The 16,047-nt window shown below is 45.4% G+C and overlaps 1 pseudogene; it reads right to left on the bottom strand.

Moving 5' to 3' along the window:
- Positions 1–7,038: 7,038 nt before the first annotated feature.
- Positions 7,039–13,780, bottom strand: LOC119650876 (annotated as a pseudogene).
- Between the last annotated feature and the right edge of the window lie 2,267 nt (positions 13,781–16,047).

Below are 16,047 nucleotides of genomic sequence, written 5' to 3'. Positions count from 1 at the left end.
TTGCCTTTCTGGATCGTGTACCACACGAACTCATCTGGTATACTTTACGACAACACTTAGTGCCAGAAGAACTCGTGCGCTGGGTTCAATTGCTCTACCACGATCCGAAAAGTAAAGTTCGAAGTATGGCGGGTGTATCAAAACCGCTTCGTGTCTCTGTCGGTGTTCATCAAGGAAACACCACTCCTCTTTGTTCTTGTTATGGACACCGTCACATGGGACATCCAACGTGCGGAGCCCTACACACTGCTTTAGCAGATGATGTTTTCCTAGCATCTGATAGCAAAAATGATCTCGAGCAACTTGTCCAAAAATGGAATGATCGCCTCATACGACACGTCTCAGATTGAATCTAAACAAAACTGAATTTTTGACGACCGAGCCCCATGAAACCGGCACAATCACTGTCAATGGCAGTGATTTGCCCAGAACTGAGCGATTTAAATACCTCGGATCAACCCTATCAGACAATGGAGAACTGCATTATGAAATTGCTTCACGCACTAACGCAACCTCGATAAAGTGGTGTTCTACAACTTGTGTTCTTTGTGATCGATGTATCAACAAACGTCTCAAATCTAAAATTTACCCCAATATCGTGCGTCCTGCCGCTCTCTATGGTTCTGAGTGCTGGCCAACTATAAAAGACAATGAACGTCGTCTCGCGGTAATGGAGACGAAGATGTTGCGTTGGACAAGTGGCGTGACACGTTTTGATCACATCCGAAATGATTATATCCGCGATCGTTATGGGGTTGCACCGATCGTGGAAAAATTGCGAGAGAGGCGTCTTCGATGGTATGATCACGCAATTCGTGCTAACGAGAATTCACTTGCCAAGATTGGTCTGAACACCGAAGTCGATGGCAAACGACCAAAACGGAGACCGAAACAAAATAGTGGCTTGATACGCTGAATGGGGACTTAAAAGCCTCGAGGTCAGGCATTCGATCACGACGCGTCGACCCCGCTTGTGAACGGGACAAAGGCTGAAGAAAAAGAAGAAGATTTAGCTCCTTGTGCATATCGAACTATTCATTTCAATGTGATACCGACATTTGTCTTAATTGTATGCTCCTCGATGACTTCTCTAACCATCTGTATTCTCAGGTACCTATGCAGATCCTCATTACGAGTGAACCATCGAGCGTCCACAATACTTCGTAGTACTTTGTTTTGAAGCGTTTGTTTAACTTTCAACTTTGTTCCTTTGACACACCCTCAGAGCTGTGTGCCTTACGTCTATATTGACTTTAGGGTCTGTTTTGTAAATTAACAACTTATCGTCGACGATGAGCTAGGAATTCATCTGGAATAACGATTTTTTTTGTGGAGCTAATCCTTAGTAAAATCGATTCAATGTCTATCTGTTTTTTCCCGGAGGTGGAAATCTTCCAAAGACACTGGTACACATATTCCAGCGTGTAGGATTTTTACCCACTAAAACCACCCCCTAACTCCTGTCCTCTTCCTCATTCACTGCATTCCAGCTCTCCTGGCAGACAAGCATTTTTCCAATGATATTTTCCGGTGCTAGTGTTCGTCTTTATGTCTCCGTTAGACTGTTAATTTCCTTAGCGAATCTAGAACAATGGAAGAAAACATGCCCCGGATCCTCCGGAATCTCGTCGCAACTGGTACAGTTGGGTGAGCTCCCTACTTTAAACCCATAGAGGTATTTACGGTAACCGCCATGTCGTGTGAGAAACTGCGTGAGATCATAGTTTATCTCACCATGCGCTCTATGCGTCCACACCTTCAGGCTGGGAATCAATCTGTGGGTCCATCGACCGTTTGTTGCCCGTTCCTACCGTAGCTGCCACCTGTTAAGGGATTCCTTCCGGGTCCATCATAGATACGTGCCGCCGCATCGGCCAAAATGTCGATCGGCATCATTCCGGCTACTGCATAGGCCGCTTCGTCCGAGACATATTAACATATTCATACGCATCCGTCGAGCATTCCTTATCCGCACGAAGGGACGCACCTAATGGTAAATCTGGCAACTCCTCAGGTAATGTCTGTCTGTCTGTCTTTGATAAGGAGGTGGACATATTCAAAAGACATGAAAGTGTGTGGGATTTCTGCTCACTAAAACTGCCCCCGATTTTCTCTACCCCATGGAACCACCTTAAAATATTACCTAGTGGGGCCAACTTAACTTACTTTAGCTAGGTCACCTTCCTTTTAACCGCGGCGATCGTAACTGCCCCTTCCTAATCTCTTCCACTTTTCCAAGTTTACCCGGGACCATTGCAATTGTGGAGTTGTTCGCTTCACAATCTTCCTAGCAAGGCGCAAAATTCTCCGGGCAAAATTTTCCGGTGATAGCATTTCACGTAGACTTTCCTTTAAGTTTCTCATTTCTTCCATGAACTTCGGGCATTGAAAGAATATGCTGGGTCCTCTGGGACCGCATCGCATGACATGTGAAGTGTCTAATTTAAACCTATACAGGAATTGACGGTATCCACCGTATATATACATATACACATGGGTGCCATACGCCCCTTGGTAGGGGACAACGCGTCAACCACACCTACACGTCATCGTTCGTGGTTACCTCAAATGCCCTTCAGTAAAAATTCAGTAAAAAAGTTCAAAAATTCTCCCCACATACCACCTCGGTGGGGCCGGCGGCAAACTCTTCACGATGGACTACTGTACGTAGGCCAAGTAAAACGAAAGGCAGGACTTGCGACCATGAAAAGTCATCGTGTGTCATTATAGCGGCCTTCCTCGTGTCGGTCGTCCTATACCAGCGTTCCTGCATACCATTGGATTGCGGGTGGTACGCAGTTGCCCAGTGGTATTTGAAGCCCAAGAGTTTGCCCAACCCCGAGATCAGGGTAGACTCGAATTACATTCGCTGGTCAGTAATGACTTCGGTCGGAACTCCAAAGCCTGGGGACCGTTCACGACAAAAGGCCTCGACGCACGATTGTGCGCAAATGTCGGCCAGAGGTATTGCTTCAGGGCATCACGTGAACCTATCGTTGATTGCGAGGCAATACTTGAAACCACGCGAAGGGACGCAAGGGACCAATAATGTTGATGTGGGTCGTGTGAATCTGTAGACCGAGGGAATGAGCCTACCTCTTTCTATAGGTGCATGGTGACTTTACACTTCTGGCACGCGATGTACTTTCTGGCCCAGGAGTTAAAATCCTTATGAATTGATGGCTAGAAATATTTATTAGTGACAAGCCGATTATTGACGAGCAGTTGAAGGGCAGGCGCATCGCAATCTGTAGCGATAGTCAAGCTGCATTGAGGGCTTTGGGTAGTACTTTGATCACTCCAAAAATCGTTCAGGAATGTAGAAACCGATTGAACTCTGTTTCTAGATTCAATACGGTGGAATTACTCTGGGTACCCGATCATTGTGGTGTAAAGGAAAATGAAATATGCTTTAGCAAAAGAGGGTTCAATTTTCTCCATACCCAGGCCGGAACCAGGGAACAAGGTTCCTATAATGACAGGTGGCTGAGCCTAAATACTTCTATTCACACCAAACTGTTCCTGTCAGAACCGAACCTTCGGGAGGGTTGAGACGTCGGCGCCTGTGTCGATCAGGTAATGACGCATACTGAAGGGAGCGAACATTGTTAAGCAGGGTGGAGCTGCGTTCAGGGTAGGCGCCGCCGGAGCTCCCAACGAGTTCAGTTTTTTGAAGCCGTGAACGTGCACGCGCAGGAGTCGTTGAAGACCACGACGCACGACTACTCGATCGCATATTTCAGAAGCTTGGAGCTTTTAGGTAACAGGGGAGTTCACTTTCCATGTAGCAGCACAGAGAGGCTAGTGTCCTTTCTGTCTGAGCAGTCTCAACTTGATTTTGGTGTTGAGATAACTGCATTTTCAAATTCAAGATAAGGCAGCGAAAGTGGATCTAGCGCTGTTAATGCTTCGGGCAACATTCAGTTCGGTACCACCGTCGGTGGAAACCATGCTTCCTAGATATACAAATTGATCAACGCCTTCGATGCGTTACCCATTAATGCAGATAGGGAGAGTGCGATGGTCCATCAGACTGAGAACCTTGTTTTTGTTGATGTTTATCTTCAGTTCAACTCTACTTGCCTTTCTTCCCAAATCAGATCAGTGTAGTCGAGGTGTTTGAGGAAAGATGTCGTAACCCATTGAATTCCTCCACGTCTACCGGGCAAGGCAGCATGAAGAACGTCAAAGATCACAAGAAGAAATAATATTGGTGACAGGATGCAATCCTGGCACTCCGCTTTGGATCTCAAAATCCTTCGAGATTTGATCTCGGTGCAGCACCATTTTATGTCATCATCATCTAGGCCTGCCTTAATAAGGAACTCCAGACATCCCGGTTTTGCACCGAGGTCCACCAATTCGATATCCCTAAAAGCTGTCTGGCGTCCTGACCCACGCCATCGCTCCATCTTAGGCAGGGTCTGCCTCGTCTTCTTTTTCTACCATAGATATTGCCCTTATAGACTTTCCGGGTGGGATCATCCTCATCCATACGGATTAAGTGACCCGCCCACCGTAACCTATTGGTATCGCTCATAGATTTCGTCATTGTGTAGACTACGGAATCGTCCATCCTCATGTAGGGGCCCAAATATTCTTCGGAGGATTCTTCTCTCGAACGCGGCCAAGAGTTCGCAATTTTTCTTGCTAAGAACCCAAGTTTCCGAGGAATACATGAGGACTGGCAAGATCATAGTCTTATATGTCGTTCTGATAATAGTTATTAGTTTCTCCGGAATGTCTCTCCTGCGTAGAACACTCCAGATACATTCCCTGTTCACGCTATCGAAAGCTTTCTCGAAATCGATGGAAAGTAGATGCAGCGAAGATCTAAACTCTGCGCAATGCTTCAAAATAATCCCTAGGGTGTTGATGTGACCAATGCAGGAGGGTCGCGAGTGGAAACCAGGCTACTCTTTGTCGATCAAGGTTTCGAGATGTTCTTTGATGCGTTCTAGGATTATTTTAGCTATTATTTTTACAACAGCAGGGAGCACACAAATACCCCAATTGTCACACTCAAACGGGTTTCCTACTACGCTAAACTTCTCGGCATTTCGCTCGGTATCGCGCTCAAATTCGCGTGTGACTTCCGCCATCACTCGCAGCGGTCAGCTGCGTTCATAGGACCGCTTCCATGATTCCGCAGTCAGCCAGATCTCATGACATCCCTTCGGGATGTGGCCGACGACCAGTGTAGCACCCGAGAAAAGGGCACTTTTGCTAGTGGCCCAATGATTATTGATATTCTCACACGGGTTACTCGGTATATCCACCGTTCGATCAGCAAGATAGCTCTCCCACTGTCGAGTAACAGCTGCGTCATACAAGCGGTCGATGTTAAATTCGGGAGGTCGTAGCTCTCCAACACTGCAGGAAGTGGCGGACCTAAAACACAAAAGCGAGCGTAACCGACCATCAGATGGTGATCCCTTTCGACGCCGATGTCAGTGCGGCTCTGATTATGTTCATCCAAAAAGCAGTTCGTAAATCTACAGCTGAACACGAAGTGGTCCATCTGATTGCTCGCATGGCGTCGGTCAGTTGAAACCCAGTTGACGTTATGGCAGGCTTTGCGCTTGAACAATGTGGCGCCAATCACGAGGTGGTGGAAGTTGCAGGAATCCACGAACCTCCTACCATTACCGTTGAGATCATCAAAACCGTATTGCCCCATTACATGTCCAAACAAGGGGTTGTCAGATCCCACCTTGACATTCAAATTGCTCATGACAATCACAATGGAAGTTTATGGTTTAGGAAGTCTTCCCTGAACTGCGTTTAATTGCTTGCAAAAAGCAGCCTTCTCCACTATATCGGAAGTCTCCGTTGTGGAATTGTACAATTGTGATGCTCCTTAACCTGAACCGGAATCTTGCAGTTAGAAGTCTGTCAGTAACCGACTTTCATAGCCCACCTTGCGGAAGAGAGCGCGCTTTGCGGTAGAAGTGAGAATTCGCATTGGCTATACTTCGCTCTCCATTGGTGGAGAGGGCGAGGAATACTCTCCTGAGTCCCATCATTTTACTTCGCTTAGGCTCAGAAGCTTGAAGAGCTTATATCATTGGAATTCCCTTTTAGCCGCCTCTTCCGACACGCAGGGAAGACTTTAAAGTATATTCTTAAGCCCCAACTTTCAGAGCAAAGTCTCCTCTGTAGGAGCATCAAAATTAGTGAGGCCTATTCCTGTACCTGGTCAAGGTGTGCTCAATTATACGCTTCCCATACTTTTATACGGCGTCGCGCTGGTTTCCACTCACCGCGATCGATAGAACTTTTATTGCCTTACATTCAACGATTAACCTCCATAATTCAGCTGTCAACTGGTTATTCTGACAGTCTCTTTGGACGTTAAATTATTAGAGCTAGTTAGGCTGACCCAGACTAGATCTTGCTTTACAAGTCAATTGCCAATCATTATGAGATTGGTGTTCTTAGCAAGAAAAATCAGCGTTGGAGGGGCGAATTTTATGAAGAATTTTGAATGCCTGCAAGATGAGGGACGATTCGGTAGTCAATCTAACGACGACCCTTACAAGCAATACCACGACTGTCTGTTTGTGAATAAAAGCCATACAGTCCATATGGATGAAGAGGGCCCACTTCAGAAAGTTTTCGAAGCAATAAAAAAGGACGTAGCAGATCATCTGTAGGTCTAGATGTCAGACAGCTGCTAGTGGCATCGATTTGGTTGCTGTCGGTGGAAAACCAGTATGTTTAGAGTTCCTTATGAAGGCAGTTCTTGACTGGACGCCGATTGATGCGCCATTGATGAAGCTACTTTCAGAAAAGTAATAGCAAATTAAATATCATAGATCTTATTTCTATAATTGACAGTTTTTCCCCGACAACCCGATGTCAACCCCCATTCTCGAAGTGCCTGCATTAAATATTCAAACATAGAACATAAGTCTCACCTAGTTTTTTCGGAGGTTTCAAATATACTTCCCAAGGGGATGGTCACAAATTGTTGTAATATCGCGGATTCCTGGTGTAACGACAGATCTCGGCACGATTCTTGCGTGAAACTACAGTTTATAGATACATGCTAACAAAAACTTTACTTCCTTTACTGGGTCCATGCAAATTACAGTAGATTAGTGTATTCATGTTTATCCAAAATCCACCTTTTGGCTTGGGTTGAAAACTAGTTTTATCCAACAATATTGCCAAACAGGAACGCGGGGAAGCCTCAAAAGTAAACTCTGATAGCAAATGGAAGATAGCTACCTTAGTTTCCATTAAAACAAATCTGGAACCTGAAAGAGAGTTTGAGATTGAAACTTGTATTCGCTGATCCTAGATTAAAGCTCAGTTTTCAACCACTTACCAATACAGTTCCTTGGACCAACTCCAAATGGCATATAAGTGAATGGCTGTATTTGGGTTCTATTTTCCGGACTAAATCGTTCAGGTTCGAATTTATCTGGGTTAGGAAAATACTCTGGGTCATGATGGAGGCCAACAATGGGTATTGAAATGACGTCTCCTGGGTTTAATTTCACTTCCCCGCCATTTTCATCAGCAATCACATAAGGCTTATTGCAAGCTCGATCTGTAGCTATTAGCGGTGGCCATTTTCTAAGTGTTTCTGATACAACCATATCTATGTACTGCATCCGTTGAAGAACTTCATATGTTAGAGGTTTGTCTCCCAATTCTTCACGAACTTGATCGATTTCTTTGATTAGTTTTCGCTGAATGTCGGTGTTCTCCATTAGCTCATGAGCACAGAAACTCATTAAAGCGGCTGAGGTCTCGAAACCTGCACCAAAGAAGCCGATGCATTGGGCGACCAGATCGTCATTCGTCCAAAAGCGGTTTACTGGCTTTTGACCTGCACTAAATTCTTGGGCAGTGGCGAAACTTTCGTCAATGGCGGGTTTGTCGACATCAGCTGTTTGCAGAGTTCACCTACGAGCTTCCATGAGTAGGTTAATCATGTCTGGACGAATGATTCCCTTCAAGGCTCTTTCTTGCTTTGTATCCACCACCAGCCTGTAGAAATAATTCGTGAATTCCTCATCGAAAATCTTTATTTTGAAAAGCTGTGACAGAAGTATAAGTTTTAGCTCCAAACTCCATTAATTCTAATAGAAAGAAAGTATACCTTCTTAATCTGATGAAAATTTAAAACCAACATGAACTTAATAGCTGTAAGCCCTGATATATTCGTAGCCTTTCTCGACATCTGATAAAATTGGTTGTCCTTTTCCAGTAACGAATTTACTTGAATCCCGAAGGCACATGTTGCTACCACGTCGTTGGTAAAACGTGTGAAAAAGTCTTTCAGTTCCATTTCTATTGGTCCCTTCCCTTTGGCTTCGGATTTCAAAAACTTCCTAGCATTGTGGCCACACTCATCCATCAATTGAAACATTAGACGCATCTTGCTGCCGGTGAAAGCTGGGCTTAGGGTAGTTCGCATATCTCTCCACTTTTGGTCCTTCAAAACGAACAGAGAATTGCCTAATATCGGCTCATCTTCAGGGTTGAAGATAAATCGATGATTGAGGAAGGAGTCGAAGTCCTTGACAGTAACTTGTTTGATAATTTCTGGACTAGCGATCATCAGGGATGGGTTGCGCATTGCGAACATACCATACCATCTGAAAGAAAAATTACGTTGATAACAATAGGTAATATTTATACCTAGTCAGCAGGTGAGAGTTTAATGGAACACTGGCATTCTATCGTTGTCTTGGAGTACCTGTCGGACCTGGCCCCGATGGGCCACCTCTTCCTCCTGAACTGTAGAAAACACATTTCCCTTTCCCTCCCTCTACAACAAAAGTCTATAGGAATGCTACTTTCCCCATCTCTGGAAAGAGGCCCTTATCATACCTATCCTCGAGAGCGGGGACCCTTCTCTTGCTGTGAACTACCGCCCCATTTCTCTTCTTTCCTCTTGCTCCAAAAGCCAGGAAAGATTGTTCAACGACTGGTTGACCAGCCACTTCGGCCACCTCTTTGTCAAAGAGCAGCATGGTTTCGTGAAACATAGATCTACGGCTTCAAACCTTCTAGTCTTTACCAACTTTGTCGCTAAATACTTTAATTTACGACAGGAGGTACATGCTATTTATACCGATTTCTCCAAAGCCTTTGATACCGTTGACCATAACATTCTCCTCTCTAAACTTTGATTACTAGACTTCCTTCCCTCAGTCATCTCCTGGCTTTCCTCCTATCTCTCATACCATTCCTGCAAAGTCTCTTTTCATTGTTACTCATCTCGTTGCTTCTCTCCTTCCTCTGGTATTCGCCAAGGCTCTATACTTGGCCCCGTGCTCTTCCTGTTCCCCTACCCGTATTTGTTTTACGCAGACGACCTTAAATGATTTGCCTCTATTTCGTCTCGGCCGGATTGTGCTCTCTTACAGTCCAACCTCGATAATTTAGTCCGTTAGTGTCCGGTCAACAAGCTAACATTGAATGTCAACAGATGCCACTGGATGTGTTATTCGCTTAAACCTTCCCCAACATCCTTTCCCTGTTCTCTCTATAGACAACCACTTTCACTACTGATCGCCTTCCAGGACCTGGGTGTAATATTCGACGAAAAACTTCGTTTCAATTCCCACTTCGTTGGCATCATTAATAGAGGTTTAAAAATGTCTGGTTTTTTCCTACGTTCCTCCTCTGACTTTACCTCAATTCAGTCCTCCTTAACACTCTTCAACTCCCTTGTCAGAAACATCCTTGAATATTGCTGTGTAGTCTGCCCCCCCCCCCACATTCATGACTGTCACGCTCTTCAAGTTGGATAACCCAAATTCACCCGGACCCTCTTTTGCAAAAAGAATCTTCCACAGGTTAATTATCCGTCACGTCTCCGCACTTTCCATCTCTCCTCCCTGCAGCGACGCCATATCTTCCTTGGTATGTGCACCATTTTCAAACTCTGCAATTGTCTGATGGACTGCTCCGCCAACTCGGATATTACTTTCCGCACCGCCTGGGATCACAGAAGCAACCAGGCTTTACAAGGCTGTAGCCAAAGGCGGGGGAATATCCTCTGTCTGTTTGAAGAAGGTAGGTGGGACATTTACCGAGAATGAAGAGGACAGGGTACACCTGGTTTTCAGAACTCATTTCCCGGGGTCCTACCCCACGGGCGGCAGGCGACAACATTCTGCCTGACACCCCAACAATGAATAAAAGGAAAAGAAAGGAGAACTGGAAACTAGCAAAAGAGGTATCCTCAGAAGCTAGGCGAAGGTAGGCAGTGGGAACTTTTATACCACTAAAATTACCCGGAGTAGATGGCATTTTCCGAGCACTAATCCAGAGAGGCCTAGGAATTATCTTAGAGTCTCTTCTGAGGGTGATAAGAAGGAACATAGCATACATACCAAGGGCATGGAGACGGGCAAAAGTGGTCTTTATTCCGAAAGCGGGTAAAAAGGATGCTTTTCACCCTAAATCTTTCAGAACCCATGCGTACAAAGGATTGCTTAAACCTCACCAAAAAGAACCTCCAAATCAAAATGGGAATTCTCACTTGTCACTGTCGGCTAAACTATCACCTAGGGAAGCTAGGGATATCTACGGACACTACCTGCAGGTTTTATGAGGAGTGTGACAACACCTCTATGCATGTCCTGGGACAGTGTCCGGCACTTGTGCAAAGTAGGTCGCGGCATCTGGGAGAATAGTTCATTCCAGATGCAAAACTGAAAGTTCCGGTCTAGGCCTGCCTTAATAAGGAACTCCAGACACCCCGGTTTTGCGCCGAGGTCCACCAATTCGATATCCCTAAAAGCTGTCTGGAGTCCTGACCCACGCCATCGCTCCATCTCAGGCAGGGTCTGCCTCGTATTCTCTTTCTACCATAGATATTGCCCTTATAGACTTTCCTGGCTGGATCATCCTCATCCATACGGATTAAATGACCCGCCCACCGCTACCGGTTGAGCCGGATTTTATTCATAACCAGATGGTCGTGGTATCGCTCATAGATTTCGTCGTTATGTAGGTTATGGAATCGTCCATCCTCATGTTGGGGGCCAAAAATTCTTCAGAGGATTCTTTTATCGAACATGGCCAAGTGTTCGCAGTTTTTTTTGCAAAGAACCCAAGTCCCCGAGGAATGCATAAGGACTGGGAAGATCATAGTCTTGTACAGTAAGAGCTTTGACCCTATGGTGGGACGCTGCCTGCTCGATCTGGATGAAGGTAGAGTGTACATTTTGGGTTGTTCTTCCAATAATATCAATATCGTCAGTATAGGCCAGTAGTTGGGTGGACTTGAAGAGGATGGTGCCTCTTGTATTTACGTCTGCATCGCAAGTCACTTCTCTAGGGCCAGATTGAAGAGGAGCATGAAAGGGCCTTGTCGTAGACCGTTTTTACTGTTGAATTGTCTCGAGAGTGATCCTGCTGGCCTCGTACATTGGTCGGGGTCAGCCTAGTCAGTCTTACCAATTTCGTTGGGATACCGAATTCTCTCATGGCCGTGTACAGTTTTACCCTGGTTGTGCTGTCATAGGCGGCTTTACAGTCGATGAAAGGATGATTCAATTGATGTCCATATTCCAACAGTTTTTCCATCGCTTTCCGCAGAGAGAAAATCTGAAGCCTCTTTGGTGTGGACCAATGATGTTTTGGGCGTATGGGGCTGGGGCTATCCGGCCTAGCAAGATAGAAGAGAATATCTTATAAATGGCATTCAGCAACGTGATATCTCTATAATTGCTGCACTGCGTGATATCCCCCCCCCTTTATGTATGAGACAGATTATGCCGCGTTGCCAATCGTCAGGCACTGATTCGCTGTCCCACACCTTCAGCATTAGTTGATAAACCACTTAGTGTAATTGGTCGCCTCCATATTTAACCAATTCGGCTGTAAATCCATCGGCTCCTGGCGACTTATGGTTTTTAAGCCGGTTGATTGCAAGGATTGTTTCTTCTATACTTGGTGGTGCCAACATTTGTTCGTCATCTAAAGAGACCTCCAACTCGCCGATATTTTGGTTGTTGAGGAGTTCATCAAACTACTCAACTCATCGGTCCAATAAGCACATTCTGTTGGAAATCAGATTTCCCTCGTTGTCTCGGCAGGATGAGCATTGAGGTGTATAAGATTTCATCCTGCTGACTTGTTGGTAAAACTTGTGCGCCTGGTGCAGTTGCTCCTTGTACTTTTTTAGTTCACAGACCTGTTGGTTCTCCCAGGCTTCCTTCTTTCGTCTGTGAAGTCGCTTTTCCGCTCGACTAAGTTCTTTGTAGGTCTCTGTGTGCACCCGCGTTGTTTGAGAATGCAACATTACTCGGTATGTAGGATTCGTCCGTTCCGTTGCTAACTTACATTCATCGCCGAACCAGCCTTTTCGATTTTTCTTGCGGCTGGGGCCAAGTGTGTTTGTGGCTGTATCAATGATAACGCTCTTCAGGTGGATGTGAATATCCACGACGTCATGAACCAACACATCTCCGATCATGCCATGATTCCCCATTCCAGTTTCCCAACAGGCGCGGCCACGGCAACTTAAACACCCTCCTAGTTCTCAAAACTGACATTCTCTCCCAATTAAACAAAAACATCCCCACCACCACTTGCCTCCTTGACATCCAGAAATCCTTCAAACAGTGGTATGTCATGAAGACCTCATCTTCAAGCTGTCCCACACACTCACATTTCACCCACAACCATGCAGACTTATTCTGGATTACCTATTCGTATGCTTCGGGAAGAGGTATATAGAATCAAGTCGTCAGCTTGATCCTATATACCTCCTACCGAAGCATACAAACCGCATCAATGCTACGATCCTAACCCTCAACAAGTTCCTCGATTCCTGGAAACTATTCCTCAACCCCAACAAATGTGAAGCCATCGTCTTCCGCGGTAGAGCCATTTTTCCCCCCTTTCCAATACCATAGCTGGGCTGAAAACCCTATGGCCCATCCTGAAGAATGATTTCGCCATCCTTCCTCAAAGTCAAACTCTTCTGCTATAAGAAGCTTATCCGTCCTCTGTTCACGTATGGCTTCTTCGCATCATGTGACGTCTCCTCAGCCCAACCGGAAAGTCTAAGGGTAAGTGAAAGGAGATTCTTCCGCCTTTCCCTTCCTCAGTCCAATCCCCACTGCAACCAAGACGAGATAAACTACACACGCATTGACCGGTTCCTTCTTAACTTCCTAACCCAATTCCTTACCAAATGCCAATCCCACAACAATGACCTCATCCAGTTCTATTCCCACCTACATAGCGACAGCACGAGCCTCTCCTACCGCCATCCCCTACTCGTCCTAAAACTATGTGGCACAGAACAGTCGACAAAGAGTGCAAACTTCTCGGAAATGCGACAACGGTGGCACATGGGTGTGGTTCACGCGCTATGTCCCATACACTAGTTTATGGCAACCATGTATGTTTGCTTCGATTAGGTAGGCGGTATACACCCGAGTGCAGACCTGCCTTCTAAATTGGTAACTCTCTTTAATCTGTAGTTTAGGTACTCAAACGCCTTTCACGAATTGGATTCTGATATAAAAGAATCCAACCATATTAAAATCACTGGAGATATCTCAACTCACTTGTAATCCTTGAATTTCATGTAAAACCGCTTGACCATATCAAAATTCGTCTCCAGTCGCAGTATCATTCCCGTGAAATTCCCGAAGAAAATGTTTGGCTTTTCATAATGAACATTTTTCTTTTCGAAGAAATCATAGGTGGATGTTAGCCATTTATAGGAAATAAAAAGCGAAATAGCCGAAAACAGAGTCCACGGAGACAACAGAATTGATACCACCGTCCAGATCATCGCGACTGATTCAACTGAAAAATCTATCTTGGAGCTTTATCTATTGGGAAAATAAGTCCGTCAAATTCTTATTCAATTAAAAAATAATTTACTAATACTTTCTGGCATGGACAGGAGGAGGGAGGACGAAGAAGAACTACCATAAAGAACTGTACAAATGCTAGGCGTTAGCTTGAGCTTTTATCTCATAACGAGGTTCAATTCGGCTTCATTATCTTCCACCAGAGATTGCAGTCGTTTTGCTCATTAATTTGGTTTTGCTTTAGGGGAGTGTTAGCGCCAGACAGTAAGAGATTCAAATGAAAATTGAGGGGGTGGGGTCTGTGTTTTAATAAGTTTAAAAATATTGATTGCGAATTTTGAAAAGATTTACTGGGATTTGTCACTATTAGCATAGTATGCTGGTCCCAAGCCCAGGTAAAGGAGGAGGGTACTATCCTCAGTAAAACGAAAATAAAATGCTGAGATAAGGGAAAAAGATAAATAAAGTAAAATTCGGAAAAGGCGCATTGATATCTGCGCTCTGCAACAAACCCGATGGTCTGGTACCCAAAGCTGCGACACTCAATACGGTGTTGGCATTGCCATCACAGGGGGGTCCGTGATGCCATTAAAGAATTCAACCGATCTGATGATCAGCTGATGAAGCTCACCATTACATCAGCTGATCGCACTATTCAATTCTTCACCACAGACAGGTTGAGCTAATGCCGAGAAAGATGCCTTCTGGTAACTTCTCAATGAAAACACTTGTCACGTACTTGCTGACAACTATATCATTATTGCCGGCAACCTTAATGGTCATGTGGTTGAAAAGGCAGACGGTAACAGGTGCCATGTCGGAAAGGGGTTTAGAGCGCGCGTATAATCGATTTTGCGAACACTCATGACCTTGTACTTATGAATACATGGTTCATCAAACGATTGTCTCATTTTCCTACATTTTATACTGGAAGCAGTAAAACGCAAATCGACTATATTCTCATAAGACGCCAACATTTTACCACTGTCACTGATTGCAAAGCCGTTCCCTATGAGACCATCGCACCTCAACATCGGCCGTTGATTGCCGTCCTGCGAATTAAGCCACCGATAAAACAGCGTGAGGAACGCACTGGCTCGCGACGCATTAAATGGTCGCGACTTGATGAGAAGAAAGAAGAAACGATCTAACTCACACGATTACCGGCCATTACGCATGTGGAAGAATCATGGAACTAAATGAATGATACGATCCAGAAAGGGCCTCTGCCCTTGGGGTCACCAAGCCGGGTAAGCGGTATATCAATCAAGATACTTGGCTTTGGAATGATGATGTTGAAATGAAGGTCCGTGAAAAGAAACGCCTCTGCCACAAATTTCTCGACGATAAAACGCTCGCCTATTGGCAAATTTACAAGAATGCCAACCGGGAAGCAACGAAAGCGACTGCTATCACTCAAGCGGACCTTACTATAAACTGGACATCCGGGATGGCGAAAGAGATCTGTTTCGACTTGCTAAAAGCCGTAACGAACGTACACAGGATATTGTTTGCCAACCGTTAAGCCGCAACGGATGGCAACAATACTTCGAACAGATTTCAACTGAAGAATTTGCTCATTCTCCACTTCCACAATCATTGCCGACATTTGGACCAGTTCCACGTGTCAATGCAACTGGTGCTCAGCGGCGGCGGTGAGGAAGACGGGGCGGCAACCCTGTCGGTCAAACCAAAACCAAGTGGCCGAGGAGAACCTCCATAGTGGTGGCACCGGGAGACGCTGTAGTCACTTTGATTTGTCGGCCGTGATGCAGTAGGCGAATGCTCCAAAGGTCTAATTAGGACGATCAGACCCGAGTCTGCACGGGGACTCATCTGTAGTGGCAAATTAGTCACGAAAGCTTACCAGGGGTATACTGGCACCATGGGAACCGGGATAGCTCTTGGACTCTCATACTTCGGGTGAACTTCCGTTGTATGTGAGTACAGCTTGGTTGTTTGCGGTAGGCCCCCTAGTGGGAGTTCCATGGGGGTTGTGGTTATGCTCAAGCGAGAAGAGACTTTCGGCCTCGGCGTGGTGTTGCGCTTCAACACGGGTGCCTTAGTTCGGTAGAGATTTAGGTAATTCTTGCATCCACCAGTATGAAGGCTAAGCCATGCGCTTGGTATAGACTGGTACCGTTGTTGCTTATCTCAGCGGGGCTCTGATTGTGGTCACAAAATCAATCCGTGTCTGAAGAGGACCGTAGGAATAAGTCACCATGACAGGTACCCACATTAAACT

This window comes from Hermetia illucens, chromosome 3 (genome assembly GCF_905115235.1).
Source record: "Hermetia illucens chromosome 3, iHerIll2.2.curated.20191125, whole genome shotgun sequence".
Classification (NCBI taxonomy): Eukaryota; Metazoa; Arthropoda; class Insecta; order Diptera; family Stratiomyidae; genus Hermetia; species Hermetia illucens.
Note: the sequence above shows the minus strand (reverse complement) of the source record. Positions and strands in the feature narration are given on the sequence as shown.